The 12,640-nt window shown below is 44.2% G+C and overlaps 1 pseudogene; it reads left to right on the top strand.

Moving 5' to 3' along the window:
* The first annotated feature begins 9,673 nt into the window (after positions 1 to 9,673).
* On the top strand, positions 9,674 to 10,944 carry LOC148400129 (uncharacterized; annotated as a pseudogene).
* Positions 10,945 to 12,640: the final 1,696 nt, after the last annotated feature.

Raw genomic sequence — 12,640 nt, 5'->3', positions numbered from 1 at the left:
GTTCTTTGGCTGGAAAAACATACAAAGAAAAATCTACGCCCTTCTTTGATTAACAAAAAAGAAGCTCTGTGTTTCGTAGCACGTTCCTTCCACTGGGACTCTAACCCAAGCCAGATCCCTCAGCTCGGGAGAACAGACAAAGAAGAGTCTACGCACCTCTTCGCTCTTCGATGAACAAAAAAGAAGCTCTGCTTTTCTTAGCCTGTTCATTCCACTGGGACTTGAACCCAAGCTGTATCTCGTGCACCTCTACGTTTGACGCGTTTCACAACAACACAATCACACAACTTCAGGCCTTTAACTTACTTGTCCCCTAGTTTGTTGCACTGCCGGGTCCCGTCAATCCACCCCTGTCAGACGAAGGCAGACCTAACATGCTGGCCCAGTGAAGAATTTCCTTCCCAGGTCTTTCTTTACCAGGTCCTGCTAATGGACGCTGGCCCGTCGATGGTGTACAGCGTGTCGTCCTCCGTCAGCCAGATAGTGGGTATGAGAGATCCCGGGTTTCGGCACCAAAATGTTAGAGTTGTGCTCACTCTAACTTATTTTGCAAAAACCACACGGGAGACAAGCAAGTCCTTTTAGACACCTGCAGGTGGAGAGTCCATTCGTTGCTGTGCATACAGCGATGATTGAAATGAAGTCTGACTCTCCCTCCTGCAAGAGCATATGTATTAAGAAAAACAGAGTGGGGGTAAGAGTGGACTGGATAGAGAAAGCCCTTGTCCTCTAGTCAAAACATATCAGGGGGTGTTTTACGACGTTGTATAGGATGGGACAAGCTAGGTTATTTATTACCGGTTACATTCCACTATAAGCATAAAACTAATCTAACCAGGTTATTTATTACAGGTTGCATTCCAACATAATCATACGATAAGGGTAATCTGGAAAACCCTGACAATGGGGGCAGCAATAATGGGAGCAGCAATTTTTAAAAATTTTGGGCCCAATCTGTCATAACCTGCTGACTTATTAGTGTCCAGCCTACAGAGTTCCTCAAAAACCTCTGAGGTCAGGATGGGTCTAAAGGAGAACCTCACCGGGCTAGAACACATAGGTGAATGTAAAATGGCAGCGGTGGGGGGTATGACTGGGAGGTTAATAGCTGAATTAACGAAATGTTGATTTAAAAGTGAGGCCGTAAGAAATTTATTGGTAACAACAGTGTCACCAAAAGTCATAGCACTGGGAAATAGGGGAGGTGTCAATTTATTTTCCATGGATTTGACTGTTTTCCAAAATGTTTTGGCATCAGAGGAACAGGATGCAAATTTATCCAGAAAATAGGTGACTTTGTTTTTTCTGATTGCCTGTGTACATTTGTTTCTACATTGCTGAAAAGCAAGCCAATCACTTGGTGACTGGGAGGAACGGACTTTCCGCCATTAGGTGTTCTTTTGACGGATTAACAGAGCCAGATCTCGGGAAAACCAGGAACTGCAGCGGTCTTTGATTCGCAGTTTAATGAGCGGAGTGTGTTTATTGAAGATCGGTCCAAAAGTCAATTTGAAGTAGGACCTTGCAGCATCTACAGTAGAAAAAGTGTAATTTTTTTCCCAGCGCATTGCAGCAATGTCCTGGAGAAAGGCCTCTCGGTTAAACTTTTTCAGGGAGCATTTATAGACCATCATGGGTGGGCGTTTAACCGAAGAACCAGAGCGCATGCAAGCAATAGCACAACGATCACTCAGATCTTGGCTCAGTGGTCTAGTGTCCGCCCTGAGACTGGAAGGTTGTGGGTTCAAACCCTGGCCGGGTCATACCAAAGACTTTAAAAATGGGACCCATTGCCTCCCTTCTTGGCACTCAGCATTAAGGGTTGAAATTGGGGGGTTAGATCACCAAATGATTCCTGAGCGCGGCACCGCTGCTGCTCACTGCTCCCCTCTCCCCCAGGGGATGGATCAAAATCCCACGGGGATGGGTTAAATGCAGAGGACAAATTTCACCACATCCAGATGTGTGTGTGACGACGATCATTGGGACTTTGGGACTTTGAAAAACACCAGACTTATAATTAGATGGACCGTTTGTAAGGATAACATCTAGCAGTGTGGCAGAAGAAGGAGATTTCAGTTCATGTCTAGTGGGTTCAGATACATATAATTTGAGGTTTAGGGCATCAAATTGTTGCACAACCAGTTCCGGTGGGTTAGTCATAACCCAATGGGGTAGTTAAAGATGAGACAGAGGCAAAATGTGGTCTGTAGCAGACGATATCATTACTTCCCTGGATTCCAAGTAGATTTGTGTTGCTGCCTTCATTGACCTGACTAAAGCCTTTGACTCCGTCATCCATTCCATCCTTCTGCAGAGGCTTTCTATTATTGGCCTGTCATCACACGCATGTCATTGGTTTGCCAGCGACCTAAATAATCGACTCCAGCAAATTGAATTGGAAAATATTCTTTCTGACCCTCTCACCATCTCCAAAGGGGTTCCTCAAGGCTCGATCCTAGGCCCATTGCTGTTCTCCATTTACATTAATGATGTAGTCAAGTATGTCGGCAGTTCAAAGATCCACCTTTATGCTGATGATACTATCTTATACTCTGAAGGTCCTTCTCTCCATTCTGCAGCATCCTCATTACAATTTAGCTTCACCTCCGTTGAACAATATTTACATAATCTCCATCTCCTTCTTAACACTAAGAAAACCAAATGCATAATTTTTAACCGGTCTTGTGCTCCCAACAATACCCCTAAAATATTTTGTGCAGAGGGCACTGAACTCGAGTTTGTAAATTGTTCCAACTATCTTGGTTTATGGTTGGACTCGTTCGTCCCTCTCCTTCACTACCCACATAAAACACCTACAGTCAAAAGTCAAATCTCGTCTTAGCTTCCTCTATCGCAATAAGGCCTCCTTCACCCGTGCAGCTAGACACTCTCCTGTCAAAATGACCATCCTGCCCATTTTTGATTATGGCGACACCATCTATAGGATGGCATCTCACTCCACTCTCAATAAACTGGACCCTCTTCACCACTCCGCTATCTGCTTCGCCACAGGTGCGCACTTCTCCACTCATCACTGTGATTTGTATAAATTAATTGATTGGACATCACTCCACACCCGACGACTTTACCATTGGTTTCACCTCATTTACAAATCCATACTCGGGATGTCACCTCCCTACCTCTCCTCCCTCCTGCACTGTCATCATTGTTCCCTCAATCTAAGGTCCAGTAATCTTATTAAATTCACCATACCCAAAGTACGTACAGTTTTCGGTCGAAACTCCTTCCATTGCTCAGCAGCTTATGATTGGAATACGATGCAAAATACCCTTAAATTCACTGTCATCAAATTATTTACATTCTTCAAACAAAAATTGCAACAAATTTTAACCGTCTCTTGCAGCTGTTGTTATATTGGATTGTTTTATTGTTCCTGGTTGTTGTTCTTTATTTTTGATTGTGTATATATATATAACCTTGTTTTATGTATGTATTTATTTATTTATTTATTTATTTATTTATTAGCACTCCATCCCCCACCCCCTCAAAGTGCCATTGTTCTTTGGGTCAGGCCAAAGTTGTAAATAAGAACTTTTTCTTAATTGTTTGCCTGGGTAAATAAAGGTTAAAAAATATATATCTACAGTATTGTACCTTGTTATAAAAATTGTTATAATAAAATAGTTCTAAAAACATATTTACAGTATGTACACTTGTACCTTGTTATAAAAGTTGTTACAATAACGAAAGACTTCTAAAAACACATTTACAGTATGTATATCCCTCTTTAGTGAATTTTTTTTTTTTTTTCAAAATCAAGACATACATTTTTTTTACTGGTGCACAAAATGAGCCGTGCATAAAAATCACTTTGTTCAAAGTACAAAATTGTCATGAACTGGAATGGAGCAGGGTGACCAAATGCAGCTTGGACCAGGGTTTATTGAGGAAACTCAAAAGGCAAACTATAGATACTCGACTAGGGACGTGAATAACGGAACAGAAAGACAAAACAAAACTAGAACAGACTGCAGACTAGAAACAAGGAGACGAGAGACAAGAGATGAGAACAATTCGACAGGGGTGTGACACGCAGACAGGACTTATATACGCGACAGGTAACGAGAGGCAGGTGACTGTGATTAGTACATACGTAGATTGAGAGTAGACACAGGAAGGGAGGGGCGAGCACACAGACACTGACAGAACTAATGACAACCTACACATAATGGACTGACCGGGGGCGAGTCGTGACAAAAACAAACACAATGCATGAACTCAAAACAAATAAATTATATATCTGCAAATCAGTGTGACTTCTGCTGTTGCCTTTGTGAGACAAGTTCAGATATGCCTCATCATAAATTTACATGATAAATCAGGTGTGTTCGGCCCTCCGCAGTGGAGGGTCTGCCGAACCCCTGAGACCGACTCACCGAACCCCTAGGGTTCGATCAAACCCAGGTTAAAAACCACTGCTCTATTTCCAATGTCTTGAAGCTCCTCCTTCAATGGCTTCAACATGATGACGGGCTTTGGTAGTTGTTAGAGATTCGCTCACTCCAACTTATTTTGCAAGAACCACACGGGAGACAAGTAAGTCATTTTAGACACCTGCAGGTGGAGAGTCCATTCGTCGCTGTGCGTGCAGCGATGTTCGAATGGAGGTCTGAACTCTCCACCCTGCAAGGGCATATTTATTAAGAGAAACAGAGTGGTGGTATGAGTAGGCTGAATGGAAAGCCCTTGTCCTCTAGTCAAAACATATCGGGGGATGTTTTACGACCTTGTGGAGGATGGGACAAGGTAGGTTATTTATTACTGGTTGTATTCCAACATAATCATACGATAAGGATAATCTGAAAAACCCTAACAGTAGTTGTACTGGTTCTGTAGTTTTGTCCACTTCCATTGTGACTCCCCTTCCAGACAACCATCCCCTGAGAACACATCTGCAAAGTCTGCATTTATCTGTTCCAATGTCTCTTTTCCTTTTGTCTTTTCTTCTGTTGTTACAAAAAAGGCAAAAGCCAGCATGTTTTCATCGTGCACCTTGATGAGTTTCATACCCTTGCTGGCTCTTTTCTCTATCAGTGGAATAGGGCACTCATATCTACCACTTGGAATTCTAATCGATACAAATTCTGGTTCCTAGAGTTCCTCAGCTGAGGCACCACACCCTTTCCCAGACTCACATTGAAGATACGTGAAGTGGGTCACCCAGTTCCAGAGTGCAGGCCTTCAACAGACGAGGAAAGACCTCGTCCAGCCCAACAAACTTGCCGGGGCAGAGTTCCCTCAGCAGTCACTTACTTGAGCTCTGGGTAGTAGGGCATCATCCACTGGGCTGCAGCTGAATGACTGAGCAGGGGGAGACCAGGGAGCAGAAGGGGATGGCGGGAGTGAGGGTGATGGCGAGCGGGAGTAGTTAAATCTGTTGAAGTAGTCATTCAGCTGGTTCGCCCTCTTGTCCGGTGGCACCCTGCTTTGGGCCGCAGCCGGTGATCAACCTCATCCCATCACCTCCTTCATGCTGCTTCTCTGCAGCTTTTGCTCCAACTTCTTTCAATCAAGCAATTTCGCCACCTTGAGCTGGGCCCTGAGCTCTTTCTGCATTTGCTTATGACCTTCCTTGAAGGCCCTCTTCTTGCGATTCAGGAGGCCCTTAAACCTGCTCGTAATCCAAGGCTTGTCTTTGGCATAGCAGTGCACTGCTCTCACTGGAATCACATCCATGTAGAAGTCAATGTACTCACCCAACAGGTGAGTGGTCGTAGTGGTCTGTGGAAGTGTGTCCTTGACCAAGACACTGAACCCCAATCTGCTCCCAGTGTGGACCTGGCAGCGCCCATTGGTGTATGAATGTGTGTGTGAATGGGTGAATGCTTGGTATTGTAAAGCGCTTTGGGCACCATGTGGTGTAGATAAAAAATATATAAGTGCAGGCCATTTACATACAGAATGATACCAGTGCCTTTACTCTTCCCACAGGCTTTGATGTCTCTGTCGGCGCTGATCATGCTGAAGCCAGGTAGCTCAATGCTGGCATCTGGTATGCTCGCCATTAGCCACGACCCCAGAAGCACAGTAAAATGCACTCTCTGTAGGACTTCATAGGACTTGTTCTGCATTGATTTGACGTTCGCCAGAATGACGGACGGTACAGGAGGTTTAAAACACCACTTCTTTGCGAGCCACTTAGTCTTTATCTTAGTGCATCCACAATAGGGCTTACACACCTCCACCTCGCCGGGACTGGGCTTTCAGGTTGAATAGTATATCCCTCAGGTAAGCAATAGTCGCCATAACATCAAGGTTTAGAGAAAGTTTCAGAAAAGAGAGCGAGAACACTGCTGGGAGATTGCCACACATGACGACAGCAGGAAGAAGAAAACATAATTGCTTACAGTATTCACATTACCACTTTGTGTTACTTCTCTAACACACATAATGCCCTCACATTCACAGTCTGCGAGACAGTGAACTCTTTTGTGAAGTCTTTTTCTTGACTTCTGTTCGGGCTTTACACTTAGCCGAAAAGTGGTTGTCCTTACCTAATTTGTTGCATTTCTTGCCAAATGCAGGACATTTCTATTTGTTTCTCTCAATCGTCCTACCACAGAACTTGCTCTCTGTGTCAGTCTGCTGGTGGCGGGAAGCTCCGTGCTCAGCGTGAACTTCCTCCACTTGTCCCACTATGGCCCTGCAGTTTTCACAGGAAAATTTCCCTGTTCTGCAGAGCTGAAGGCACAAGTCCAAATTCCAGGCCTTCTCCCTAAACGGAAACTTGCTATCGGGAGTTTGCAAACATATTTTATTAAAGCTGTGTTAGACTTATAATCATATCAATATAATTTCCAGTAGTGGAGTGCTCGTGTGGTTGGTGGGTGGCGAACAATGTGCAGGCAAACTGCATGAACTTGTTTTCTTCGAAGTGTTGTGGAACAGGATGTATCATCGGCCCAGACACGGAGTACCTGACGAGAACACCTCAAGGTTGGTGAGAAACGAGAATAACACCACGTCCTGGTGGTCGGGCTTCGCGGGGAAGACCCAACCGCCAGACAGCTGAGGCCGGACAGCTGCACTCAGCAATAACACCCAGCCAAGGAGGAGATGGCCATCGGCCAATCATCACACAATGTTTTGCATGTTTGAATATTCATATTGTGTTTCTTTAAAACTGGGTAACCCGGAAGAATGTGTTGTCTCTTGGTGGTCACAAGAACACACGAGTTTTAGTGTGAGGGACCCGAGACCCAGGCGCCTGTATTAGCTTGCTTTGTCAGGAATAAACAATTGGTAAATTCGGTCTGATTGATCTACTGGTCTTCTCTTTGACAGAACGAACTCGCAAAATTGTTAGGTGCGCCAGTGTGTGGTTTAGGATATAGCAACTCATGTGTTAAGTGTTGACCGGAATTTGGAGTCAGATCAATAACTAAAATCTGCAGCCTAACATCCCTCAATAGTTTTACCCGTATGCTGGCATTGTTAATCCCGCACACAATCCTATTCTGAATGATGGAGTCCCTCAATGTGGCCAAATTACATTTTTCAGCAAAGAGCTGTCAACTGATTCACTAATGCCTTGTGAAAAATTCATATCCACAGTTTCATTCACTGTTGGACTGCAGTAGATGTCAAACTTCTCAGTCATGTCCTTCAACTTCAACTCAGCCTCTGTGTCTCTCATTAGTGTATCAAGCAGCTCTCTGCCATTCTCTCCAACCAGATAACTAAAGAGCCTCTTAACTCATTATCCTTTGCCACAGTCATTCCAACATAAAGTTGAAACTTGTCGGTCTTTGTCTTCCATGTCTTGGACAAGTTGCCGGTGTCGAAAACACAACGGCCGGCGCACTCACGCCACTAGATCGATCGTCGCTCTTCGGACACAAAGTATGGCAGCGGACCAAGAGGTTTGTACGGCTTCGTGCACCAACTGCACCCTTCTCTTGGAGAGGTTGTCTCTGCTAGAGGGACGTGTCCGCCAGTTAGAGCAGAATAGTGCGATAACAGTAGTTGCGGGGGACACAGACGCGGGCTGTAGTCAGCCCGCTAGCCCGGTTAGCATTAGCCCCAAGCGGCTTGCTAATCGCGATGAGCCAGGTAAGACGCATAGCCGTCCAAAGTCATCTCGGTCTACTGGCCCTCGCACTTTGGTCATAGGTGACTCCATTACCCGAAACATTACGCTTAAAAATCCAGCCACGGTAATGTGTATTCCTGGGTGCAGAGCACCCGACATAGAAGCTAATCTTAGGGAGCTGACTCGCAATAGGCCTAGTCAACAGCGTAGTTCCACCAACACTAGCTACTCGGACATAGTGATACACGTTGGCTCCAATGATGTTAGGATGAGACAATCAGAGATCACAAAGAAAAACATATAGAGGACTTGTGATCTTGCCAGAAAGATGAGTCGGCATCGAGTATTTGTCTCTGGCCCCCTGCCTGGGAGAGGCACTGATGAGAGGTTTAGTAGATTAGTCTCCCTTAATCGATGGATGGCTGGGTTCTGTAAAAAGCAGGGACTGTATTTTTATAGATAACTGGTCCTCCTTCTGGGGCCGCCCCGACCTGCTGAGGAAGGACGGCCTTCACCCTAACCGTGAAGGCGCCTTCACTCTTTTAAAGGGAAATGTGCTTTCGGGAGTTTGCAAACATATTTTTTAAGGTTGTGTTAAACTTATAATCATATTAATATCTAGTATTGGACTGCTCGTGTGGATTGGTGGGTGGCGAAGAATGTGCAGGCAAACTGCATGAACTTGTTTTCTTCGAAGTGTTGTGGAATAGGCCCAGATAGGGAGTACCGGACGAGAACACCTCAAGGTCGGTGAGAAACGAGGACAACAGCACGTCTATGTGGCCGGGCTTCGTGGGGAAAACCCAACCGCCTGACCTCAGCAACACCTGGACGGGGAGGAGATGGCCATCGACCAATCATCTCACAATGTTTTGCATGCTTTAATATTCATATTGTGTTTCTTCAAAACTGGGCAACCCGGAAGAATGTGTTGTCTTTTGGTGGTCACAAAAACGCACGAGTTTTAGTGTGAGGGACCCGGGACCCAGGCGCCTGTATTAGCTTGCTTTGTCAGGAATAAACAATTGGTAAATTCGGTCTGATTGATCTACTGGTCTTCTCTTTGACAGAACGAACTCGCAAAATTGTTAGGTGCGCCAGTGTGTGGTTTAGGATATAGCAACTCATGTGTTAAGTGTTGATCGCAATTTGGAGTCAGATCAATAACTAAAATCCGTAACCTAACACTTTCTAGGAATATAGATTACTGTTTGAGCCACTCATGACATGTCACTTGAGAGCAGGCCAGGGCACAGGTGATTAGACCACCTGTGAGGATGGGTTTGGAGTCTGTTAAGTTAAAGTTAACTAGCGCTAGGCTAGACTTTCAGCATACACATAGCTCCTCGTGTAGACTAGAGCGCGACAGTTTAAATAGTGCTGCAGTACACATAAACACACTTTCTACTGGGGTAGTAGACAAATCCAATCACTCCGTCCCGACCGGTCTTGCTGATGATACGGTCCCTGTTTTAGATAACTTCACATGTGTAACAAATATTCATCATCAAATTCCCACGGTCCTTTCATCCCACCGCGCTAATAAACTTTTGAGAGGTGATGTTAGGCCTAGAGAACACAATTTTACTCGCATCCCGTTTACAAATCCTTCGATAGATACGCACTCTGATCAACCGATTACATTTAAACTCGGTTTTATGAATATTAGATCGCTTCACACGAAAGCAGTTCTCGTTAATGACCTTATCATGGAACATAATCTAAACATTTTTGGTCTTTGCGAGACCTGGTTAAAACCTAATGAACTGCTGCCACTTAACGAGGCCTCGCCTCCAAATTTTGTGAGCTCGCATGTGCCGCGTCCTCGAAAAAAGGGTGGGGGTGTCGCCCTCATCTCAAATTCTGAGCTTAGATTTAGGCCTCGCTCAATTCACGTATTTAAAACATTTGAAGTTCTCATTGTGCGATCCACTGCTTTACCGTCATTCTATCTTGCTGTTATTTACCGTCCACCCGGGGCTTACTCTGGCTTCCTGGATGAATTTTCAGAATTTGTGGCTGATCTAGTGACAAATGCAGATAATATAGTTATTATGGGTGATTTCAACATCCACATGAATTCACCGTCAGAACCACTGACTTCGGCATTTCAGACTTTAATTGATACGTTTGGTTTTACGCAAGCCGTACAGGCAGCAACGCACAAGAATAGAGATACCTTAGATCTGGTATTATCCCGGGGACTAGCAACCTCAAATATAGCAGTACTGCCATACACTACTTTTCTGTCTGATCATTTTTTAATATTATTTGAAATTTTAGTTCCTTATCAAAGACAAGAGAGCAATCAGAATTATAGCAGCCGTAATTGTAACTCCATGACTGCAACTGCTCTATCTGAGTTACTGTCGCCAGCAACCACCATGTTTCCCGCATACAGCGGCTCTATTGATAATCTTACAAATGAATTCAATGCGACATTATAAAAAGCCATCGACTCTTTGGCGCCGCTCTGTCTGAAAACTCGCCGTAGATGGCCAACTCCGTGGTTCACAGATGAAACACGTACGCTTAAACAATTATGTAGAAAGCATGAGCGCAGATGGCGTTTAACCAAACTTGAGGTTTTCCATCAGGCATGGAAGGACAGCTTCCTGAAATATAAAGATGCGCTTATCTTAGCAAAAACTCGTTATTTTTCGCAAGTCATTAATCTCAATAAAAACAATCCTAAATACGTATTTGATACAGTGGCAAAGCTAACTCTGCGCCAGCCGACCCCCAATAGCTCCTTCCACTCAGCTGACGAGTTTATGAAATTTTTTGCTCAAAAGATTGAGTCCATTAGGGACGAGATCAAGAATACCATTCCAATCGCTCCGCCGGTTACTAGCGCTGGGGATCATGCAATAACCCTCTGAAATTTTAAAAGCGTGTCCCTTGAAATGCTTACAAAATTGGTTAGTGCGGCTAAACAAACAACATGTTTACTCGACCCGCTTCCAGCCAAACTACTTAAAGAATTATTTCCAATTTTAGGACCGTCCGTCTTAAATATAATCAATCTGTCTGTTTCCTCTGGGATAGTGCCAACAGCCTTTAAAACCGCTATTATTAAACCGCTACTTAAGCGAGCAAATCTTGACCCGGACTGTCTAAATAATTATAGGCCAGTTTCAAACCTCCCATTCATAGCAAAACTTCTTGAAAAAGTAGTAGCGCAGCAGCTTATTGATTACATGGTCGCTGGTTTCAGAGCTAATCATTCCACAGAGACAGCACTTGCTAAAGTGACTAATGATCTCCTCATAGCTATGGATTCAAATACATCGTCTGTATTGTTACTACTCAATCTTAGTGCTGCCTTTGACACTGTAGACTTCGATATTTTATTAGGGTGTCTTAAAAGTTGTGTTGGTATCTCAGGGTCAGCACTAAGCTGGTTCTATTCCTATCTATCAGACAGGACGCACCGAGTGGTCCATGGCAATACGTCCTCTGAGCTCTATAATGTTACGTGTGGTGTCCCACAGGGATCGGTACTTGGACCGATTTTATTTAATATTCATATGATTCCGCTTGGGGACATAATACGGAAATATAATATTAGTTTTCAATGCTACGCGGATGACACCCAATTATATATGCCGTTATCGATGACAGATCCGCGGGACTGTTGTAATCTCGAGGCGTGCCTTGCGGAGATCAAGCAATGGATGTCTCTCAACTTCCTTCGTCTTAACCCAGATAAAACTGAGATGTTGATAATTGGTCCTACTCGTTATCAACACTTATTTAAGGAAACCACTATAACTATAGATAACCGTACTATCACTCAGAGTGATACTGTAACTAATCTCGGGGTAATATTTGACCAAACGCTCTCCTTTCAAAAACACATTAAGAATATAACCAGGATTGCGTTTTTTCACCTTCGTAATATTGCTAAGATTCGTGCGATCCTCTCGACCGGGGATGCAGAAACTATTATACATGCGTTCGTCACGTCGCGCCTGGACTACTGTAATGTATTATTCTCTGGTCTTCCTAAGTCCAGTATCAAAAGTCTACAGTTAGTGCAAAGTGCAGCTGCGAGGCTGCTCTCACGGTCAAGAAAATTTGATCACATTACCATTTCAAGGTTCTTCTACTAACCTATAAATCACTGCATGGCTTAGCGCCTTCATATCTCGTCGAACTAGTCGTTTCTTATGTTCCGTCTCGTAACCTTCGTTCGCAAAACTCTAGTCTTTTAGTTACACCGAGGGCCAAGAAAATGTCTGCAGGTTCTAGAGCTTTCTCTATTTGGGCTCCAGAGCTTTGGAATGCCCTACCAATGGATATTAGAACTACTACCTCAGTAGAAACATTTAAGACACGTTTAAAGACACATTTCTATGAGATGGCCTTTAACTAACTTGGAGTGGCCGATTTGGCCGAAGTTTGTTTTGTTCTCTCTGCCCACCCCCTCCCTGGCTGAGGAGGGGGTTAGGTGGCGCAAAAGCTGATAGCGGCTAGCTGGATTCTCGGGGACCAATTCAAGATGAAGAAACTGCAGCTCAACCTCCTTGAAGACACTGCCAGGACAATCGAGGGCACCTCCGACATCCATTTTTTCATTGA

This window comes from Syngnathus floridae, chromosome 3 (genome assembly GCF_059516105.1).
Source record: "Syngnathus floridae isolate MCC-2025c chromosome 3, RoL_Sflo_1.0, whole genome shotgun sequence".
Classification (NCBI taxonomy): domain Eukaryota; kingdom Metazoa; phylum Chordata; class Actinopteri; order Syngnathiformes; family Syngnathidae; genus Syngnathus; species Syngnathus floridae.
The sequence above is the reverse complement of the archived record's forward strand: the minus strand, read 5'-3'. Positions and strand labels throughout refer to the sequence as shown.